The following is a 23492-nucleotide window of genomic DNA, read 5'->3' as shown; positions in this document are numbered from 1 at the left end:
GTAAATAATAGTTATTGCACACTTAATAAAGTATATTGCTCTGTAAATAATGTGTCTTGCACCATTAAAGTCTGCATGTTTGTTTTCGAGCTGTTTTATCACCTCAGCTCATTTCCTCTTTTCATTGAAGCCAGAAACCCTCTTTAAAAGCTCATTAGTCCCCTCTCACATGCTTCATGTCCATGTGCATTCAAAACCTGCTGTATTTACCAGTTAAAATGCAAATTTCACCCACTGGGAATAATGGCTGCACAGAGCTCACTGGGTGTACGTACTGCTTGTGGCTCTCAAGAGCTTTTCCCACAGTGTTAGGAGCAAAGCCAGGTGGGAGCTTCTCCCCAGGTGTCCCCTCTTTCCTCTGCCACTGTCCAGGTTTAGCCGCTGACTGACTCTCCAGAGGGTCTCATGGCCACTTTGCACTGAATGTCTGTTCCTCATGCAGCCAGTAAAAACCCTGAGTCTGTCCAGCTCCAGCGGCTGCAGCGACAGCAGGGATTTTGACTCCATGAGGACCCAATTAAACCTGGGAGGGCCTCTCTGAAGGAATAATAACAATGATAAATGCACCTCTGTGGCCGGCTTAAGCTAGGCAGGCAGAAATGTTTTATTGTGCTGGCCTGGTTTGACACAATTTACTTCCAGCTCCTGTTTTTTTCCTGCGGATTCAGGAGGTTTGAAATCTCATCTCTTGATTTTTTGTTGCTTTTCTTGGAGTTTGGTGTCATCTTTTGAACATTTTGATGACTGTGCAACATCAGACTCTCTGCTCATGCTTTCAGTTGGCTTTCAGTTTAGTGAGTCCCTGTCAAAAATCTAAATAATATGCGCAAGCTTCTCATGTTTATGTAGAAGCTGCACTTACAGAAAGGGCAGATGTGTCTTTTCTCATATTCTTTCCTACAAAATACATTGTTTATGTTTTCAATCACTGGTTCATGGTATTTAAAGAAAAAAAAGGCTATTTTTCAAGTTCTGGCTTCCGAACAGTGCAGATCTGCTTGATTTTTGTCAGAAAACAGTCACCAATTTTCATTTCAGCTAAGCATGACATCACAGAGGCGGCAGGTGAATTATCTCCCATTGTTTACACATCTGTGGCTACCACTAGCAGAGCTAGCACCACTAGCTTTCAGTTCAAGGTTAACATCTACATGCCTGTGCTGCTCAGGTATTGATCCATTTAGCTGATCAAAATACTGCTAAACCATATAGGGATGGGTACTGATTTAGGTACTTTTATGGTTACCGACCAGATTCTGTCTTTAGTACAAAGTGCAGATTCAAGTAAAATCAAACGATACCATGTTTAAGTACCTAAACGCATTCTTGTGATGGTCAGAGAGTGGAAAAGTAGATGATTTTCCATGCTAGACATGAACACAGCATTGCAAGTTTATATACTGAAGAATAGATATGTTAAATAAAAAACCAAGGAGGTTTTATTATTAAACCAATGCATATTTATTACAACATAAACACACACAAAAGTACCAAAAATTGGTGCCGTTGAGAACCAATACTGACTACCTGGTACTGGGCATTGCTACCCTATCATCTAGTGCCATGTAATACAATCATATGCCTGTGCTTGTTTACATCAGGGTGGTAGAGCACTACAGTATGACAGCACGTCAGCTCATCTTTAAGACATAATACTTTGTTTAATGGCCCAGAAACTAGCTGCGAAGATTATGTGCAAATGTGAACTTGACTTTATGTACACATCCCTGCCTCAGAAATCTCTTTCAACTTAAGCATTAGTTATTTTATCTGTATTTTTTTTAGATGACTGAGGGTTTTTTGTGGGGGATTTCTAAGTTCTTCTCAGAGACTTTGTTTATTCTCAAAGTGTATTTTCCTCTCTTAGGTGGTAATTGTCAGAAAACTCCTTTAATTAGATAACAGCCTTCTGTATTTCATATTTGCTCTTTGCCAGCAGTTTGTCAATTACTGCTTGTGGTTTCATGCTGCCAGTCAGTCTTTGTCTGGGCTCTGAGCCTCCTCCTCGCCGCGCTGCAGAGCCGTGTTATTGTACTTAAACAAATCAATTCTGTTGCAGTTGAGCTTTTTTCCCTCCATCCCCCGTCATTATGAACTGTTTGCAGTGCAGAGCACATTGATTTTTCACAGCCCTGGAAAAGCTGTTGATGAATAGCACAGAGGTATCTGGGGAGAATCTGGCTTAAAAAAGGAGGCACCCAGCATCACCCCCCTCCTCCTCCTCCTACTTCTCCTCTCCTCCTCCTCTTCCTCCTCTTCTCTCTCGACCCATTGAGCCCCCAGCGCTCCTCCACTCTCTCTTTTCAAAAAGCGGCACATACAGCAGGGGAGAAATGCTGCCTGAAAAATCTTACAATGATTAAAAAAAGTGTGAGGCACAGGAGACCACCTTCCTCCGCCGAAAGTGAAAATACACCTTTTGGGTTTTTTTCTTTTTTATATCTGGAACATTAGCCGGTCCTGTCAACCAACGCATGAGCTCAGGAGAAGCTGGCAGAGCTCAGGTTGTGGACAGAAATGGCCAACATGCTGTGTTCACCAAGCAGAAAATGATACAAAAAAATACAGCAAGAACTTTTGGCTGATGGTGTAGACATAAAAAAGGCATATGTCACATTCTTCTACATACACTTCACAAAAACTACAGAACACCCTCGAGGCACTTTTATTCCCTCCTTTCTTCTACCATCTCAATCAGCTCCTTGAAATTTCATGGTTCAACATTTGAGAATAAAGAGCTGTTTCTTTGAGTGCATGAAGTGTTGTGCTCTTTGAATAAAGGACAGAGTTTAAGGAAATTGTCAAAAATACTGCAGTTTGTTTCTTGCTCTTTCTGTGAGCTGTGCTACCTTAGAAGCTGAATATAGTTTAAAGTGTTGCTTTAACCTAGACCTTTCAAACAAAGAGAGGACTTGAGCTGTCGTCTTTTCCTGAGGTTCAGACTAACACCTTTTAACTTTTTAGTTTGACATTTTTCTCAAGTTCTAGCAGAACTAAATGGTACATTTCACAGCCACTTATTGAACTGTTGGAAATGTTCTCAATATGTTCTCTTTTCAGATGCTAACACAGTCATGCATCCCTTATAGAAAGGTCATATTTACAAGAATCCAGCCTATGTACAATTTGTGAAAACACATGATACGTTGTTAGCTAGAACAACATGAGGTGCTATGAAACCATTTTTCACAATACTAAACATAAAACCTAGAGTTAAATAGGCTAACTTGTAGTTTAGCTAGCACAGTAAATACAAGGTTATCAAGTTAAACAAATGGGATCTATGCTCCTTACCCTTTATGTGTCTGCCACCATTCCCATCTCTAAAAGTGGCCTGGTTTGGTTAAGTTAAGGAATTTATACCAAAACCAAGCTAACCGCCTCCAGTAAGCTAATGTCAGTGGCTAACAGCTTTTTCTCCCACCATCTGTCTGCGGATCAGAGAAACAGGGACTTTTATCAGGCTCTGTTAGTCTTTTTTCTTTAATTTTGTTTTGTTTTGTTTTGAATTTCATTGAATGCTGTTTTAATACAGCCACAAAGTTATGCAACATGAGAACCAATTTTTGCTAGCTTAACATTAGAACTGCTAGCTTAACATTTTGCTGTACACAAGCTGCATTGGCCACTGCTCTCCTTCATCACACTGAAAACCATAGTTGTTGGTGGCAACCTCGGTTTATATCTCAGCTCTGTTTGCTACTTTTTGGGGATGACAAAAAAAGCTAAAGCTTCATTTTTGGAGAAGGCTCATTTTGGCTAGCAGCTTCTCCTAAAATAGTGAGTCACCCACTGAAAATCATACAAACAGTTTTTATAAAGACAGTATGATGTGATAAACAAGGACAATGTAACCTTTAAAAAAGTGACAGGAAAACTGTGAAAATGAGTATGTTGCTAGCTTAGCGTTTTCTATTAGCACTATGTTTTACTAGCATCCTTCTTTTTCACTCTAAAACCTGTAGATGCTTGTTGAAGCCATGATTAACATTTTTTTTCTTTGGAGGGGAAAGAAAATAATAGATTTAGGGGGTCTGGTTTATTGTGTTATCAGACTGGGACATTGACTAGCGTACCTCACTAATGTTACATCATTAATATTAGGCAGTATCAAAGGCAGAGGCAGCTGTGAGGATGAGGCCGGCTTATCAAATTTAATATCCCAAATTAAATCATGGCTTAAATCTGAATTGTGAACTTAAAAGATAAACATTTCCTTACACTATGAAAAATTAGAACCTTTTAACTTTAACAAACTGATGCTGTCATTTCCAAGGATCTAAATGCCACTGAGGCTATTTGCTCAAACCCTGCCAGCCTGGGCTAAGTGCAAAGCAATATTAGTGAAGGCCGCTCTTAATAGGCTTATCTGTCAATCTGGAGTGAATTTTGAACGCGCCCTGTCGGTGAACTTACTCTGCGGCGGATGTTTATGATGCCATACTGATCATGTGAAGTATCAGTTGCTGTTTTGATTCGTCCTTCATGGGCACGGGTGCGTGAAGGAGCTTATCCATGCAGAGAGGAGAAGTACATCACATTAAGATGGAAGCTACTCAGAGCCTGGAGGAATGTGTGAGGAGGGAAATCATTTCCTGATTTTCAGAGAAGGGGGAGAAAAAAGAAAAAATGTTAATATTTTAGTGTTTGGAGATTGAGTTATAATGCAGCGCTGATTGATGTTTTTTCTTGTCTCTCTGATTTCTCTCAGGAACAGAAGACGAGTGGTGCTGAAGTGTTTTCCCTCCTGGTGTGTGAATGGGTGGGGGGGTCTTATGTGGTGAAGAATCAAGAGTTGAAGTCAACAAAGGTTAGTCTGTTTATTTATACATTCATTTTTAAACCCACAGTTTTGAGGTGTCTGGGGTTAATTTTGGTTTCAGCCAAATGGTTGCTGCTAATTTCATAATTTAAAGGGAAGCTTTTATGGTTTGATGTATCGTAACAGGTTGAACTTTTACTTTTGATTTGTGCTGTTCATAGATAGAGCCCTTTATATGATAACCTACGAGCAACTCAGCCAAAGTCACTGATGGGTGGCGCCATCTTGATTTCTTAGCTGTGAATCTTCATTCTCTTTCTGTTAACAGTTCTTGGTCCAACAAATCAACTACCCCACAGAGACGAGTGCTTTGAAGATGAGACAATTGGTGGTACTGCTAGAAATTTTTAAAGACGTGATATCGCTATCGTAAAATTAGCGATTAGGCTAGTGCCCAAGCTAGCTAGCTAGCTTAAATCGAATCAAAAACATATATTCAAAGTACAATCCTGATTATTATTCATTAATTAAGCTTCAAGAGATTTTGCTTATGACTTAGTGTTACTATACTAACTATACTCCACCAAGCTGTTCAGTTTGGTGTTGCAATTTGTTGCATTTCCACTGGCTAATCCTGGGACGGATCCCCAAAAAGCCAAACTGTACTGTCCCATATTTTGAGACCCTTCTGTTGGGGTGCCAGACGAATCTGTCCATCCCAGGAAGGTGGAGCTACAACACTCCAGTCTATTGATTGGTCGAAAAAATCGTAACTTACTGCACAACAATAGCTGTAACAAATAAGCTTGGAAACAAAGAAGACAAATTGCTGGGTGTCTTCCATGGTTGCTCTGTCTTAACTGTGTTGCATTTTTCTTCTTCATTGGATTTATTAGCAAGGTACATAGTGTTACACTGCTATGGCGTCACATTACGTAACTGATGCGGCTATCAGCACAGCGTTTACCAAGTGGGGGTACAGTTGACTGTGGAAAAGCTAACAGGATCAGACTTAACCAATCCAACCAGTATCAAACTGTGCTGATTGATAGCGGACCACTTGGTGTAAACAGGGCTTTTGTGGCCAACAGACTACAGCAGCAATCAGAGCTAACAAGCTAGCTATTTTGTTGCAATTATAGCTTGTTTTGTTTCTATTTACACCAAAACTGTTCTTGCATAGTCTCTTTGTGGGTAAGAAGAGATTTAGTGTCAAAAAATATCTTTCTTTGTTGGAAGGAACCATTTCTCTAAAGATGTTTCAAACAACCTTGTTGATGTATCCAGCTATCTTCCTCCCCTCTCACTACAATGATTTAAAGGCTACAACCATGTTTGCTTGGACATGCTCCGTCCTCCTCTGTGCTCGAATGTCTTCAGTAAACACTCGATGGCGGCAGTTTGTGTGTGGCCAGCATCGGCTCACCTCACACAGCATGTTGATTTTATTAAGGGCTCCTCGGGGGGGCTCAGAGTTAACAAAGTGCTGTGATGTTGTGACTGTTTTGCTGAAAGTCAAGTCCAGATGCAGCCGTTTGAAGGTCTTCAACCGCCTGCCACCAGTTTATCCTTATGCAATATGTGGTCCAGCGTACGTTCCACCAAAAGAGAGAATTATGTCGGAAAGGGAATGTAATTGGTTCGTCGGCTGTATTATACAATACAGCTTGGGATTCATGGATTAAGAATTGGGACATCCAGCATACACACACACATGCATCCCTGAATAGATAAGAGTGGTTAATCTTGATTAGAGCAGTGTGAATGCTGAGAAATACGGTGCCCTGACAAACATCTGCCCTCCACACAGCCGAGTGGGATAAACCAAAGTGATTATTGTGGAAATGTCAGGCAAGGTAGGCAGCGAGAGCAAGTGGAACGAAGGGGGGATGTGACACGAACAGGGGCATGACACGAGAGCTTCAGTTCAGATTCAGCTCTGTGTGTCTCCCAGTGACTGATTTTTTCACTCCGTTGACGTGACGTTGACTTTGTCAAAGCTTGGTTTTGATGGAGAGGCTGCAGACAGGAAATAGCAACCGTCTCAAATGGGGAAGTGTGATCTAAACGTATTTAAGGAATGTGTGGGGCTCTAGCTAAAGACACCATTTCTCAAACCGATAAAAGCTTGGTAACTTAAGGATGAATAGCTTGAACATTTGTTGGACAGAAGTGTCCAGTCGATTTTCTCAAGTATTTGATCAGTTTTGGCGCCCAGTTACAAATCAATATGTTGGTGTCCGAGGGTTGCCAGGTTGGTGTTTGTCTCTGTTGCTTCAGCCTAAGCCCTGATGAATAATTGCTTTCCTCTGTGAATTGTGAGGGGTGCAGACATTCTGTCAACCTCGCTGAAGGGGAGAAAAAAAAGCAAGAGAGAGAAAAAAATCCCCTTCCCGTCAGTGGTCTCTGTTTCTCTCTGTTCTTGTGAGATCTGGAACTGATAAGTGAGAGGCCTCTGGTAACTGAACAGGAAGGATAGAGGGCCTGGCCTCAGAGCCTCAGAGCCCCTGCACACATGTCCACCTCCCCTCCTCTGCACGGGCAAACACAGAGCTGAGCCTGCCACTTAACTTCAAGTTTCAAAACATTTAAGCCTATTAGAAGGATTATTATTGCTTGTTGGAGTGAACTCTGGTTCTGAAGAGATTTCTGTAGAATATAATAACAGGGAGGCATTTAGATTAACTAGACCTTGGCCAAATTAATGCTTAGCAGCAGCTTCACACCCGGGCCCAATCATAACTCCCTTGTTCCACTGACTGGTGTTGAGTCAAGTGGAAGTACTTTATTAAACAAGCACATGGCAGAGCAGTGAGGGTTTAACATTCAACCAGAACACCCAGAGGTCTGAATGACAAGCTGTTAAACTGATAACAGTGATGGAGCTGTCGCGGTGTCTATACATAGATATTTCCTGAAGCAGGTGCATTGAAGGAAAAAAAAAGCACAAACAGAAAGCAGCACAGGATGAAGCTCTCACACTCAGTGTGACATTGGTCTGATTGAATTGTTGAACGGAGATTAAAAGCATTGTGATATCAAAGATAAAAGAGCGCTGAGGTGAATTATAACACTGTAAATACTCTTGGTTCTGAGATGAGTGATGTGAATCTTAAAGTGAAAGAGAGTCATTAGGTATGGACTTGGATTTGTGGCTGTTTTGTTTTTGTTTTTTTTGGAGATAACAGTCTTATGTCAAGATACACTTAATCCTTCTACAACTGAAAGAGGAAAATACAATGATACTGAAAACAGAAGTACAAACTGTACGGTACAAAGCTGTCATGTTCCCCTAGAATTAAGCCGCCAGTTTAAGTCAGTTGGCGCCAATCTGCAACCTTAGGTCCAAAGATATGAACCCTATGTGGAAGTGATAAAATGCAAATGCAGTTCTTTGAGAGTCCAAAGTGTTGAATTGTTTGGCTCCCAATGGGAAAACCAGCAGCACTAGCATTCATCTGTGATTGATCTTTTATCCGTACTTATTTACATCCTGGTAGTAGAGAATTATGGTAGTAGCAAGCAACTACATTATCAGGGGGCCGCGCTACAGCTTAGATGTGTATTCCTGTCTTTCAAATTCATGTTCAATTAGGGATGGGTACCGAATTATTTACTTTTATAGACTCTGGCTGAATCCTGTACCGAGTACCGATTCACATAAAGTCAAATGATACCATGTTTAGGTACCTTAACACATGCTTGTGACTGTGAGAGAGTGGAAGAGTAGGCGATTTCCCATGCTGGACATGAACACAGCATTGCCAGTTTATGTTTTAAGAAATATTGAAAAATTATTGATAATATCGAAAAACTTTGAGGTTTTATTATTAAAACAAATTGATATTTATTACCACATTAACACACAAAAAAGTACGGAAAATTGGTACTGCTGAGTACCAATACTGATTGCCACTTACCCGGCATCAGAATCGTATAGTTTCATATGTGAAAGCTATCCATCCCTACTTTCAATTATAAACATGCTAAGCATCTGTTTCACCAGCTTGTAAGTCTGCTTCCAACTCACACAACCCCACTATCATTGTATCCCAAACATGTTGTATTTGCAACTGGTCCCATTTTGTTCTCACATTACTTTTGCTTGAAATACAACTTAGGGAGTCTGGCATATCTCTTTTTCTGTCCGGACTGTGGTGGAGATGTTCCAGGGTGGTATCCTTCCCATGAGAAAGTGTGAGATAACGTGCCAGTGTGACAGCTGAATTATTAGCCCATTAGTCACTCCTGAGAGAAAGAGGTGGGTGAACATGGCATCCATCAAGAAAGCGCCTATTTTTTTTCTCACAGATAGCCTCCCCTGACCGCCGCCCGGGAGTCTTGTAAGTCTCTCCCACTGATGTAGGAGTCGAAGGACCGGGGTCAGGGAGCAGAGCTGGAGTTTTCCTGGTACTCCTCTGCTGCTGCTGATGACCCGCCTTCTTGTCCTGGGGAACAGAGCAGCAGAACACAGAGGCAGGACTCAGTGTACTGGACTAAAAATAGACAAGGCGTCAACCCCACTTTACCATAGTCACATACGGATGTTGAAGCTTGCTCGTGCTGCCTGAACCGATGCAGGCGCACATCCTCAGAGGCTGCTGATAGCACCAGAACTCCTTTGATTGGCAAGGTGTCCGCAGCGGTACAAAGTGTGCATTCAGGACAGATGTTCTCCTCAGCACTCAGATGCTCCAACTTGACTTACAGCAGGAGGAAACCATTAAGCAACTCTTGGCTCCAAGATAAACTTCCCCAGTATTCTATACCCCTACCAAAGCTTCTTTCACATCTTGTGTGTCTTTTTTAGCTCTGCTGCACTCAGAGACAATAAAGACAGAGAGAAATGAGCAAATGGAGGCCCACTTACTTTTGTCCTTTCAATATACCTTCCTCTGCTACCTTGTCATTTTCCTGCTCATGATGAATAGCTTGAATATGCATCGGTTCACAAGCCAACAAATATTAATAATGTGCTGTAATATGTTTTAAGAACACTTGGCATTGAGATGCTGCTGGCTTTTGAATGGACTGCCTTTTTTTAATGCAACCACATGAACAAGCCCTTCTGCTGCCTGATGCTGCCTTATTATTGCATTTCTCTTTGCCACTGAATGGGGTCTGACATGACTGGTACGTACTTATTGAGACACATGAGACCCAACAAGTGGCACTCGAGTCGAAACAATATCTGCATAATGTTAAATGCAGCTCAGTGGGTTTTAAATTTATACCTTCAGCACAAACCAGACTACTTTTATAGTTTAAAAATTAAATGTTATCCTTTGAAACACTTTCTTTTAGCTACTGTTTCTTTAAGGCTTCAAGAGCCACAAACCCCCTTTCCTCTGATTGGCCAGTTGTTTGAGTTCTATTAGAGGCAGAGTCATGGGCAGACCTTGGTGTTTGAGGCCTACCCCGGAGATCCTTATGGGTTGACCTCATAATTTTAGCCAGTCTTGTCAGAAATAGGGAATAAGGGAAAGCTTGATATCCCCTCTTTAAAGTAATTCCTGCCTTTAACAAGATGAATAGCCAATCACAAGGCTTAGGGTTTGGGTGATCAATACCACTGAGGACCAGAGAGAATCTTCAAAAATTCACTCTAAACTGCTTTTTTTTCGTAGAAAAGTTTCTGATACTGGTCAACAGTCACATTTTTAAACAGCAGGTCAAGAAAATGTCAAATTTTATTGGTAATCAAATGGTGTTTGGTGTGGAGCACCCTGTCACATTAGAAACTGAAATTCTGAGTTAGTTTCTATCTTCCTGAGGTTGTGATATAAAACATGTTAGATATGAGCAATTTTACTCCCCTTGCTCTGCAGTGTGTTACACAATGAAGTCAGATCTTGAAAGCACAGGAATCTGAGGCAGACAGGCTGATAGGCATCAATTTTGGACTTGTTTGGTAATTTTTGGGATCAAAGGCGATGATGAGGATGATGATACTGATGCTAATCCCACTGAAGGGGATGATTGAGTCATCAAGGCAAAACAGCTGTCTTATGTGCCGCCTCTTCTCCCCCCTCCCCACTAATGGCTGATGATGACGGTAGCTGAGTGTAAGTGAGTGCAATTGACAGCAGAGTTGGAGCTTCCTCGGGGAGGAGCGAGGAAGGCTGAGTCTGAGCAGAGGGAAGCAGGCAGCAGGGTGGCCATGAAACATTCATGCACCTGGGGACTCTTTGCATAAGGAGAGCAAGCTGAGCCTGTAATGAAGTAAAGAGCAGAGGACTTTTAATGGCTCTGTTTGTCCTTTTATGAGATTAGCTTTAGTCTGGCTTCTTATATGAATTACATTTAAACCCTAATTGCACACAGGGCTTTCGTGACGACTTGCACTAGTGAAAAGGTAGAGCCTGCTGCAGTTGCTTGTTGAAAGTATAACTCACATCTGGAATAATCTAATTGTGGTTAGGTACCACTCAACTGCTGGTGTAATGTTTGCTGTTTTGTTTTGGGAGGAATAATCATAAGGTAGGCAGTCATGTTACTGCTAAACCCAACTATCTCCCTGCTATTGGAACCATTAGCAAAAAAAATGCTAACGTAACTTTTAAATAGTGAGCTATTGTTGCACTTTTCTAGAATATATCTTAATGGTATCACAACTTGTTATTAAAACAGCAACGTTTGTTAAAAGGTGGCAAAATTTGTATTTAGCTACCTCTTAGCTATTGTCATTGTTAGCTAAAGTGACAGTAGCTCATGACTCAGCCACTTCATACTAAAATTATTGGTTGTATTAGCTACTTGCTTGCTGTTTATTTCATAAGTGATAAAACGTTGGAATATTTACATGACTGGTGCAATACATTGACTCCTTGCTTACACTGCTAACTCAGCGCCAACATAACACCAATTTCTAGCTAGTGTTACAGTTAGCCAGAAGGTATTCAAATAGTATTTGTATTTTAGTTTTAAAAAGTCCTGTTAGCAAGAAGGTATGACATCTCAAAAGATTTCACTAGCTATCTCTTAGCTATTGTCACTGTTTGATAAATAGGCAATAGCTCATGACTTAGCAGCTAATGCTAAACTTACTGGCTGTATTAATCACTTCCAAGCTGTTAATGCCATTAGCGAGAAAATGTCAGAATGCTAATACTGCTAATGGGATACATTAACTCCTGGCTTGCACAAGTGCTGCACGATTTGGGGAAAAGGCGCGATTCGCGATTAGGTGGACAATATTGCGATTGCGATTGTGCTGGCGAATTAATAAAAAAAGTTGTGTCATGATGAGTCTACAGACTTGCTTGGTTATCATGGAGAAAAATCTGAATTGCATGTGCTGACATTGCGATTGCGATAACCTCTTTTGCGATTACGTAATTGCACGTGCTGATATTGCGATTGCGATTGCGATAATCGTGCAGCCCTAGCTTGCACTGCTAACTCAGCGCCAACATAACACCAATTTCTAGCTAGTGTTACAGTTAGCCAGAAGGTATTCAAATAGTATTTGTATTTTAGTTTAAAAAAGTACTGTTAGCAAGAAGGTATGACATCTCAAAAGATTTCACTAGCTATCTCTTAGCTATTGTCACTGTTTGATAAAAAGACAATAGCTCATGACTTAGCAGCTAATGCTAAACTTACTGGTTGTATTAATCACTTCCAAGCTGTTAATGCCATTAGCGAGAAAATGTCAGAATGCTAACACTGCTTATGGGATACATTGATTCCTGGCTTATCCTGCTAACTCAGCGCTAACATAACACCAATTTTTAGCTAGTGTTCCAGTGAGCTACAACTATTTGTATTAAATCAGTTCTGTTTGCAAGAAGATGAAAAAACACTAAAAGTTCTCTAGCCTCTAAGCTATTTTTACTGTAAGCAAAAGTAACACTAGCTGGTAACTTAGCGACAAAATGCTAAAATCACTGTTTCTATCAACTACTTGCTAGCTTGTAAAGTTGTTACTTATAAAATATTAATAAGCTAACGAGACCATTTGTAGTCAGACACTACCTAGCCAGCAAGTAATTAGCTATAAAGTAACCACATGCTAACACAGATGAAAATGAGTGAATGTTTTGATGAGAAAGGCTAAATTTTGTTGCGTATTGTTTAGCAACATACTACTCAAATTATTGTAAGCAAGGAAGTGATTGACTATTTTAAGGATAGCTGACAGATGGATTATGTTACGACTAAAATATGACTTAGCAATGCACCAAATCACGTCAATCATATTGTCAGACGCTGCAGATGTTGGTTTTCCAGATTTCCAAGTAGGTGTATTAGATCCTGGAACCTGGTAGAACATTATAATATCCCAGCTCAAGTGTTAACCCAGTGGGAAATGGCCTCCATGATCATGGAGTGTTGGTACCACAGGTGTGCGGCTGGTTATAGCTCAAAGCTTGATGGCAGAAGGTGAGTTATTCCCAGCCAGACTGTCGACATGACAACAGAGCACCAAATGTGGACATCCCCAGTTGTGTCAGTGGAACAGCTGTCCCTCCCAAACTCATTCTGCTCAGAGGTTTTGATCTCAGGGACAGAAAAGGCGAGAGAGGAGCAGAGGAATGGCAAGATGAAGAAGACGGGAGGAGTAATATTTAGACAGCTGCACGTGTAGTGCCCTGATCAGTATCAGAGGAAGGGGGGTACGAGTGGAGGGATATTTTGGTGTCTTGGGGAAGGCCTCAGACAAACTCCCGCTGCAGTATTGATGTCACTGCACCCTCCTGACAGCAGACTGTAAATCACAGGTCGCAGGAATGTATAGAGGCACAAACAACTGCTGCTTCTGTTGCAGAGTAGCAGTATATTATCTGCTGGTGTTTTATGAAAAAGAACTCTTGTTCAAACACGCTTCAGATCGACTCCATGAGAGAAACTCTTTCCTAACCACACTGTTGATGTCTCTGTTCTCTGCCTTAGCCGGACACGGTACAGTAAGGTGGTTGTATGAGACAGCTGGTCACATGTCCGCGGTCCTGTGCTAGGCTGGCCCTGTGCCTTGAGGTGGTGGATGGCAGCTGACTGCTCTGATTCACTGGGAACTCGACTCGTGTGTTGTGGGCCTCACAATGGACTGACTCATGGGGAGTTGGTGCCGAGCTTGTTCTGTGTCTACATTTTACTGCATCTTTCTGTGTGACTCCTTTGTTGGTTCCTGGTTTTAATGGAGACAGAAGTCTTCTCTTGTGACTGCTTCTCTGCATTGTCCCCTCAAATAGTAGCAGTCAGCTTCCCTTATCTCTTGCTTCTCACTAATGCTAACTTCCTGTTGGTGAAGTCTCAAAAAGGACTAGCGGCTTTATTTCTTCATAGAAGTGGTAAGTGAATATGCACCAATGTTAAGATCAGATTTAACGTAATCCCCCTTCAAACTCTAAAGGTCCATCTATGCTCATCATTAAGCTATGAACAGAGCCTTCTGTACATGCTCTGCATTCATTTTGTCTGTATTTCCGCACGTTTCCACAAATCTTAGGGATACAATCCAAACCAAGCAGTACCACTGGAAACCATAACAAGTTTTGCTGAACGATATATTGTCCCACAATTATTGAGGATGAATGATATGATTGACAAATTATTTGAGACAAAATTAACCACTAATACAATAGTAATATATCAGAATAATTCGATACACCCTTTCAAATGCAATAAACTTTTATTTCTCATGAGTATTTTTTACAACTGTAATTGAAATATCAATAACTTTCAAATGTCCTGAAAAAGACAAATAGAAAATAATGAAAATGAGGCTGGCAAAATTTTCAAGTTCATTCAATTTATTGTATGATTAATTGATTTAATGACTATCGTTCCAGGCCTAGGGGGCAGTGTTGCTGTTACTACTTGATATGTAGTTCCAATGAGACACAAAGAAGAAATAACAATGGGGATGTATTTAAAAGCCTCACCAATAGGGATGTGTACCTTTCACATTTGAAACAAAACGGTACTGATGCCTGGTACCTGGCAATCGGTATTGGTACTCAACGTTTTATTATTAATTTTTTTTTTTTTCAATTTAACATACGATTTACGATAACCTTATGCTGTGTTCATGTCCAGTATGGAAAATCCCCCACTCTTCCACTCCCTCACAGTCAGAAGGATGCGTTTAGGTACCTAAACATGGTACCTTTTGATTTTTCATGAATCGGTACCCAGTACTTTTGACAGAATTCAGTCGGTTCCTTTGAAAGTACCTAATTCGGTACCCATCCCCACTCACTGACCACAGCTACCTTAGTATTTCTCTTTTTTTAATACAAGAGGTGCATTAGCGATACCTCTGCCATAGCCCCCCCAAGGGATGTCTTGGTTAGAAGCAATGCCAATGTATGGGACATGTGGAAGCATGTCAGCAGTGACTGTAACGTCCTAAAAGGATGTATACATCTCCATACATAAAGAGAGGATAAATGGCCCTTACGATGTGTAAACAATGACTTCCCCAAAACATCTATTGGTGGAGCTGAAGACGCATTTTTTTTTACCTGCTCCTGATGGCTGATATGGATCAGATTAGCTTATAGTCTAGTGTACTTTAAGCACACTTTGGAAGATGGAAACAATGGGGTTAAATGAGCAATAATGCCCATTCCAAAAGATAAACATATACGCAGATGATGTCATTTTCCCTCTCCCTTCAGCTTGTTGCAGCGATTGCGGGTGTGCTTTTTCTTCTTCTCTCTACGTTATGGCAGCTTGAATATTGTATAAAAACAGAGTGTTCCCTAATCCATTGGCTTTAGATATATAGTATATAATCCCAACAAATATATTGTCAAAAGTACTCATCACAGCTTGCATCAAGCAAAAGAAATGTTGGTCACCTCCATGAGGCTACAAAAAAGTGCTCATGAATCTCAGCAGTCACAGCGTCAGAAGCTTAAACCATATGTGAGGAAAACACAATGTGTAACAAAGCTTCTAGGCAACGAGGTCATAGGAAATAAAACATTTCTCGCCAAGGGGTGCCAAGGTCAGAAAGACTCTGGGAGTTGAAGAAATTGAGGCTGGATTGAAAAGCCGTGACACAGGTCGTCTTTGGTACTGATTACTGTAGAGTTTGGATGCAATCTGATTTGGATTTGCAAGTAAGTGATTGACTTCTGCAGTGCGTCACCAGATGAAACTGAATAGCAGAATCCAGATTTTTCTTGGTTGGCCAGAGAACCCTGCTTTGTTTGTTTGTTTGTTTGATTCCATGCAAACACAGTGGCTCTAATAATTGAATGTGGAGTGTTGTTTTGTCCTCTAAGCACTTGAAAGCAGCTGTAGATGGAGAAAATGACATTTCGCTATTATAAAAGAAATAAGGATGTTATTGGGAAGAGCTGTTTGTGCTTCTCTGCCTCCTTTTGAATCCTTTTTCCATTAAGCCATGTGATCACCACTGAGCCACTGCTTGTCTTTGTGCTCTTTAATAAACCTTGTTTTATTTTTGCCTGGTGAATGCATTCAAACACCCAGCATTAAATCTCTACCTGCGGTCACTCCCGCTCCCCTATCGCATAATAACATGTGCAACAGCCGCGCAGCAGCCACTAATTGCTGCTGGATATTAGAGCGAGGTCTCTGAAGACACTGACCTCGCTTTAGCCAATCATAGCAGAGCGTGTTACCGGGGTTTAGCTGTGATCAGAAGAGACCCTGCAGCACGAACACCAGGAATTAATTATTCAGACTGGCTGCTCGCACGTTGTGCTGGACACCATGTTTAATGACATCTATAATGGCATCTTTGTAAGGGATTAATGGTGATGTGGAACGATCAAAGCAGGAAATGCACCAAAGTGCAGCCGGACACCTCTCTGCACGCCAGGTACAATAACAAAGGAAGTAGATGTTCCAACATTTCCAGGTTTCACAGTCAGCACCTATAAATACACTAAAGCCTTCCTGCTTTTTTACAAGCACAAACTTCAGACTGACACGCTCAACGTATGGTAATCAGACTGGCTTAAATATTTACCGTACTGGGAAATGACAAGGTAAAAGATTAGAGCTTCTCCTCACAATATTTACATCTCTGCCACCACTGTTTAGGTTCTACAGCTCGAGGAAAAGGTTGAGTTTTATAATGATCTGTAGGCGAGTTTCCACTGACCTTTTCGAGACACCGGGCGCTGCGATGGATTGAAAATGTTGCCTTTTAGTCAGGGGAAAAGGGGAATTGGTGTAGTTTTTTGCCTCAGTGTCCTCTTGATCATGGGTGACAACTTTAGAATGGTAGGAAAGAGAAGAGGGCTTTTCAGGCATGCTGATTCTCCTACACTTTCTTTTAGTGTTGTTAAAAAAAGAGGCCAGAGAGTTCAAGATGTGTCGGAAACTTTAGTTCATTTTTAAAATCTGGGCACATTTATTCAATGTCTTAAATGTTTTTGTTAAACTAGAAAAACTAATTGGGAAATGTACTTATATTAGATATATTGATGTATATAAAGGAAATGCAGCAGGAAAGTAGGTTGCAGAAAAGCTGTCAGGCACTGCAGCTCCAGCTTTCTTTCCTGTGTATTTTCTGTAAATAGTGCTTAGCAACAGCAAGGTTACTGACTCTGGCTGCATCTGCATTATGCTAATGTAATGAGAGCAGGGAGCCAATGGAGGCTAGTTGCACTGGATCGCTACAGGGACACAAACACGAGAGTCATCATGCAAATTAGCAAGATGGCTGATCACTAAAAAGCTACTGAGTTTAAAAAGAAGAGATCAACAGACAAACCAGACTCTTCCGTCTTCTTCTTCTTCTTCTTCTTCCGCTGACTCCTGTTGTGATATTTCTCTCTAAGCCAAACATTTCTTATCAAGACCCCCCTGAGCAAACATGCAAACAATCTGGCCTGTGTGTTTCTAGTCACATGGGCCTGAAGTGCTGGAGAGTCAGCGCGTCTGTCCTGGTATTTCCTGAGGCTTCATAAACATCCATACACGCTCTGCCTCTCTTTATTCCTCTCCCTGACTCACACTGGGGCTATTGTACTCAAACAACGAGCAATGATAACTGTGGTTTACTCATCGATCTTCATTTGCAAAGGGATGTGTTTTACCAAGAAGAAAAACCACGGCTGTTACGGGGATCATCAGATCAGATGATCAGAAGCAGACTGAAAAAACAACTGTTTTAAGTTTCCACAGCAAATTTAACATGTTCTGTTTGGCTTTTCTGAAAATAGATTTATTAATGCTGTAAAAGTCTCTTTTTATTGGCTTTGTTGTGTACATGGTTTCTGGTCTTTCTGCAGCCAGCGCTTCTGCATCGCTTCATTTTTTCAAAACTGATGTTGCGCCTCTGTCCCGGTGCACCATATCTTTAGCCTCAAACCACCAAGCGGGTTTGGTTTGTCTTGGTACAGCACGCATTCTGCCACCTTTATTTTGACTAAAACCAAAATTACCAAAATTACCAACTAGTGCCATCCCACTTTTTGGTAGCCTTCTGTCTGGGTGCAAGACGGACCGATCTGACCCCAAAAGGTGGAGCTAGAAACACTGCCGTCCTTTGGTCAGTTAAAAGATTTAACACTTCTTGTGCGACAGCGGTAATCAAAAAAACAACACATAACCCAGCAATGTTTTAATCTCTAGTCAACTTCGCGACGATAACTTCCTTTTGTTTGGAAAATGGCGTCATGACACAGATAGGGATGGGTACCGAATCAGGTACCTTTATAGGTACTGACTGAATTCTGTCAGAAGTACTGAGTATCAACTCACGTCTGGCTACCAAAGGGAAAACCAGCAGCACTAGCATTCACCTGTGATCGATCTGTCATCTGTGTTTGTTTACATCCTGGTAGTAGAGAATTATGGTAGCAGCAACTACATTATCAGGAGGCCGGCTACAGCTTAGATGTGTATTCCTGTCTTTCAATTAGGGATGGGTACCGAATTAGTTACTTTTATTGGTACTGACCGAATCCTGTCTGTAGTACTGAGTACCAATTCACATAAAGTCAAACAGCACCTTAACACATCCTTGTGACTGTGAGGGAGTGGAAGAGAAGGTGATTTTCCATGCTGGACATAAACACAGCATTGCAAAGTTATAAATTGAAAAATAAATATGTAAAATTGATTTTTTTTATATTGCACTGAAAAACTTTTTTTTTTTTTTTATCCACATAAACACAAAAAAGTACCGAAAATTGGTACCCTTGAGTACAGGTACCGATTGCCAGGTACCGGGCATCAGTACCGTACCATTTCTAATGTGAAAGGTACACATCCCTACACACAGAGTGCTTTTTGTTTTCTTCCTCCATGGATCTATTATCCCGGTACACTGTGTTGCGTTGCTTTGCTTTCATGCTATCACAAAGCTGGTGCTGCCATTGCCACCCGGCCTACATACCTCCTTCCAAGAGAACAGTTTGTTGTGGAAACGTGAATAGGATCAGGTTTCACTGATCCAACCCGTAACAAACTGTACTGATCCATACTGGACCACTAAGTGGAGACAGGGCTTAATTATACTTTATATTGAATTCTATTGTAAAATAACATCTTACTTGGTTTCACGTTGCATTGTACTGTATTGTATCAGCTTGTATTTCTAATGTCAACAGGGGGGCGCCAAAATCAAACAGAGAGTCAATTACTACAGTTTTAACTGACTTCAAATAAAAATAACATAATGTTAATTTTTCACATAGCTTACATAATTTAAAAATAGTTAAAGAAACACAAGTTTTTACATGCAACCATAAATCAGGTTCTTTTTTTCTTTGAGCCTTCCTCTTATATAGATAGACTTATGTTGTTAAAGAAAAATTGTGTGTGTGTATATATATATATATATATAAATATGTTTCACCCCTGAATATTCTCAGCTTAGGGAAAAACAGATGGTGTTACTTTATTTTGCACTTCCCTTTTTTGTAATCTCCTCACACTCATCGAAATCATTTAGAAACAGTAAATAAAGCAGATTTAGGAAAGCTTTAACTACACAACTCCTCTTAATCCACTTTCTTTGCATTTAGCTCACTAAAAAGCATATTTTCAGCAATTACAGCAGCCGCCCTAAAGCCGTTAATGCATGCTGTTTGTGCGAGAGTATGATTATTACGCCGGACTCTGACAGAGGACGGCCATGCATTAAATCATTATTCGATTTAACTGTTTGAAATGTGTGTGTGTGCGTGTGTGCACTAATTGATTTGGAGTGTTAAAGTGCAGGGCTCAATGAATACTCTAATCAAAACCTTGGGAGGCTGCTGCTAAACGCTAAAGAATGATTAAATGTGTCTGAAGCCCACAGTTTCAAGTGTGTGTGTGATTTTTCCATCCACAGAGGAGCAAACTCACAGTTTTTGTGTGTAATTGTTGGAATCTGAAGTACTTAAATAGGGAACAAAAATTCCCCCACACATTAAGCTCACATTTCAACCTCCAAATGCGTAAATGTTGTGATTATCTCTTCCAGCTAATCTCTTTTTTTGCCTTCTTCGTTGCCATATAACACAATTTCATGGTGTTGATACCAGATCTCAAAAATTCAATAGCTGAGCATGTATGCTGGGATTATAATTTGGAGTCTCTGTGGGGGATGTAGGTCAACTGAAAGGCTCTATTTCCTCAAATATTGTAATCCCCATTTGTTCTGCTTTTTCACCAGCTTTGAGGTCTTTGTCAGGCGACAATACCCTGGGCAGGACAGTGGCTGTTGATGCTGTTGTCATGTTTCTAGATGGTTTCTTTTCCCTACTCCTGTGCCAGTTTATGCTCCCAGTCTTTAGTTTTTAATCCTTGCTTTTCTTAAGTTTCCTTCTCTCTTAAATTTCCTGTTGCAAACACTCGCTTCACTCTATCTCCTTTCCTTCTTGCACTCTGCTCTGCTACACCAACGTGGGGCGTGTTTATGGTTAAACTGGGGAGCAAGGTCAGCAGGATATACCCATTTAACCTCGGCGGAGACCTGCGCGGCACAGAGAAAGGAAGTCATTCATTAAGTCTGAGGAGATAAAGTCATGTTGGGTAGTGTAGTCTGCCTTCTCATTGATAAAAAACTCACTTTTCCATCACAGCGGTTCCACTAATTCCATGTTTTAGTGGCCACACTCAGCCAAACTAATTTCGCGCCTGTTTCTCCGGGCTGCAGGAATAGTTTTGTGAAACCATGCATGAACATAAAAAATTGATTTGTTTATATATCATCTCAGTATAATAGCTTTTTTTCTGTGATTCTATGAGGAAACCTGATGTACCTTGTAGGAGGAAAGAGAAAGGGGAGATTATTCCTCTCACTGGCATGTTCATACTCTGCTCCTGCGTTGTCTAAACCTGATAACAAGAATGGCTCAAGACAAGGCTGTCCATTGTGGAAAGAGGGTTGTTTTCTCTTTTTTTCCCCAACAAAAGTCATTATGCTGGATCAATGCTCCCTGGAGAAACAGCAGGCTCAAACACCACACACATAGAGATGGAGGAGTGCGTCGAAATATGTTACAGCCTGAAGGCTTCTTTTTGATGGTGCAGCAGGCCAAGAAACACAGCACATACCTGCAATTACCTGGATGTTATTCAGCTGCACAGCTCATCTAATGTCAGTCATAGCATGAAGAAAAAAAACATTACAATGGCTTTCAATTATTTCCAAGTGGTGGATTTACCCAAAAACATTTTTTCACACTTAGCTGTAGTCAGCATCTAAAGAGTTTAGGGTTTTTAGATTGCTGCAAATGGAGGTCAGTGCAGTCTGATTTTTTTATTTTTTTTTTAACCAAAGCAGAACAAACAGAGTCAGTGTTGCTGTAGGCGAGCCAAAAACCTCAGTATAAACAGCCATGGGGATTCTTTCTTTTCCAAAAAGTTGTTCCAGTGAAAACTGTTCACCATGAAGTTTGGGTAGCAGGAGTTTCTAAAACAGACTGATCCAAATTTAGGAAAAAAACAATAATTGCATTTGAAAGCCCATACTTTAAGAAAGCGACAAGGAGAGGTTGGTCATACCCCTGAGTAAACTCCTTAAAGAGGCTGAGAAGAATCTGTTTAAAGTGGATGGCAGTGCCACCTCTGGGCTCAGAGTCTCACGTACACTGTCGTGAAGACACGACTCTTGACAAGGCGTGGTTTTGTTTTGTTTATGAACGGAAAGCAGAGCTTCTTTTTAACTCTATTTTTCTCCATTGAAGACAACTTTTTACCAGATACAACACAATGAAGTAAGGTATTAATAAACAGTTATGTAGCGCTGTTGTTTGAAACGTGAAAACAAGCTAACTGTGTCAGTTTGTACCGTAGTGTAGTAGTCGGCTATATTTAGTGCTGCTAACACCCTGGTGCTCTGAGACGTCCGTGTTTTAGCCTTTAGCTCGTGCTCTATCTCTCTCCTGTTTATCTTTCTTCTGCTCTTCTGTCCATTTTCTGTCTGACAGTTAGGCTCCAGTGTCCACCATCACTACAGAATTAATCACAGCAATCGTTTTCAGCAGAGAAAAACACAGATCTCTCTTCTCACTACTAAACTTCATCAGCTGGCATGGTGTTGTCATAGCGACTTAGACGTGTTGTCTGACCTGAGACAGAGATACATTGGTGGTGATGATTGGTTATAGGTAGAGTACAACTTAATGGTAAGCCAATTAGAGCCAAAACTCAGGTAAGTGGGTGGTGTTACAAACCTCAACATGCAACAAACAGCCACACAAGATAAGACGGTATGTTGAGTTGAAACTGAAAAATTAACACAATAAGTACTTGCCCAGGTGAGTAATTACATTATTGAAGGCATAATTCTGCTGTCAATTCAGTTGCTTTTTCAGGAAAATAACAAGTAACAATAACTTATTACTTTTTTAAAGTGATTTGCTCAACACTGATCATGACATGTTGTAGGAGCTGTCCTCAAACACAACAGTCGGCCCTTAACTCTGCTGTAGACAGGTCTCTAGAGAGCTGGCCAATCACAGCGGAGTGGGTTGGGTAAGCAGAGAAGCAGAGAGCCTTAAAGAGACAGCAACAATTCAGACAGAAGCTGGTGCAAGTGTGTTCTAAAACACCAGAGTGAGAAAAAAATCATGTAAAGCAACCAAGAAAGTACCAGAGTTACAGGATAAAGCCTAAAAAAATAAAAATACTCCCTCTTTAAAGGCTAACAGGTACTAGCATAACAGACATAGGAGTCAATCTACACCTTTTAAACTGCATTGTGTGTCATTTTCAGGAAATAAAAGGATGTTAGGAAAATAAAAATAATTATAATAATAATTTTGCTGATTTAATTCAAATCCATTCAGATGTGACAAGTTGTGCACAAGTTGGTGGAGTACCAGGAGTTAGCTTAATAGAAGCTTTATTGGTTTTAGTCAGACAAATCAAATGGATTTCTACCAAAGTCTGTCTCTGAAGTACAAATTTCCCTCTTTGTTTTACTGTCCTGCTGCAGAAACTCAGCATGAGAACTCTGTCTGGGGAAATACTGAACTAAAAATACTGTAACTTAAAAAAGCACAGATTATCATCGCTAATGCTGAACTTCTGAATGAAAGAAAATCTAGGACAGTACAAATCAGAGTCTTTCAGTCATGGGGGTTGTATTTTATATCTTCTTCATATGTTTATTTGTGATTAATAATGAGATATGGAAGCATCACATGAGGAGTGGTTTGTCTGCTGTCCTGCGTTCATTAACCCGTGTTAGCTTGTCTGTCTCAGTCAGCAGCCTGCAGCCTGTCTGGGATGGTTACATCTGATGGCAGCCTGTGTTTATGTTTGGACACCACATTTCAGAGGGTTGGATAACATCCTATTT

General features: G+C 40.7%; 2 protein-coding genes across 3 annotated transcripts in view; one reads left to right on the top strand and one right to left on the bottom strand.

The window, feature by feature from the left end:
- Positions 1-23492, top strand: part of LOC141784809 (zinc finger MIZ domain-containing protein 1-like) — a 166704-nt gene that overhangs the window by 42392 nt on the left and 100820 nt on the right. Inside the window, exon 2 of the mRNA XM_074662699.1 lies at positions 4712-4810. The gene's annotated coding sequence lies outside the window, so the exon portion shown is untranslated. The remainder of the gene's footprint in view (positions 1-4711; positions 4811-23492) is intronic.
- The window catches only part of polr3a (polymerase (RNA) III (DNA directed) polypeptide A), a 307538-nt gene that overhangs the window by 192699 nt on the left and 91347 nt on the right, over positions 1-23492 (bottom strand). The window lies entirely within an intron of this gene.

This window comes from Halichoeres trimaculatus, unplaced genomic scaffold, assembly GCF_033239565.1.
Source record: "Halichoeres trimaculatus isolate MK-OKI-2021-1 unplaced genomic scaffold, fHalTri1.1 fHalTri1_scaffold_23, whole genome shotgun sequence".
NCBI lineage: Eukaryota > Metazoa > Chordata > Actinopteri > Labriformes > Labridae > Halichoeres > Halichoeres trimaculatus.
This window is presented reverse-complemented; position numbering and strand designations above follow the sequence as displayed.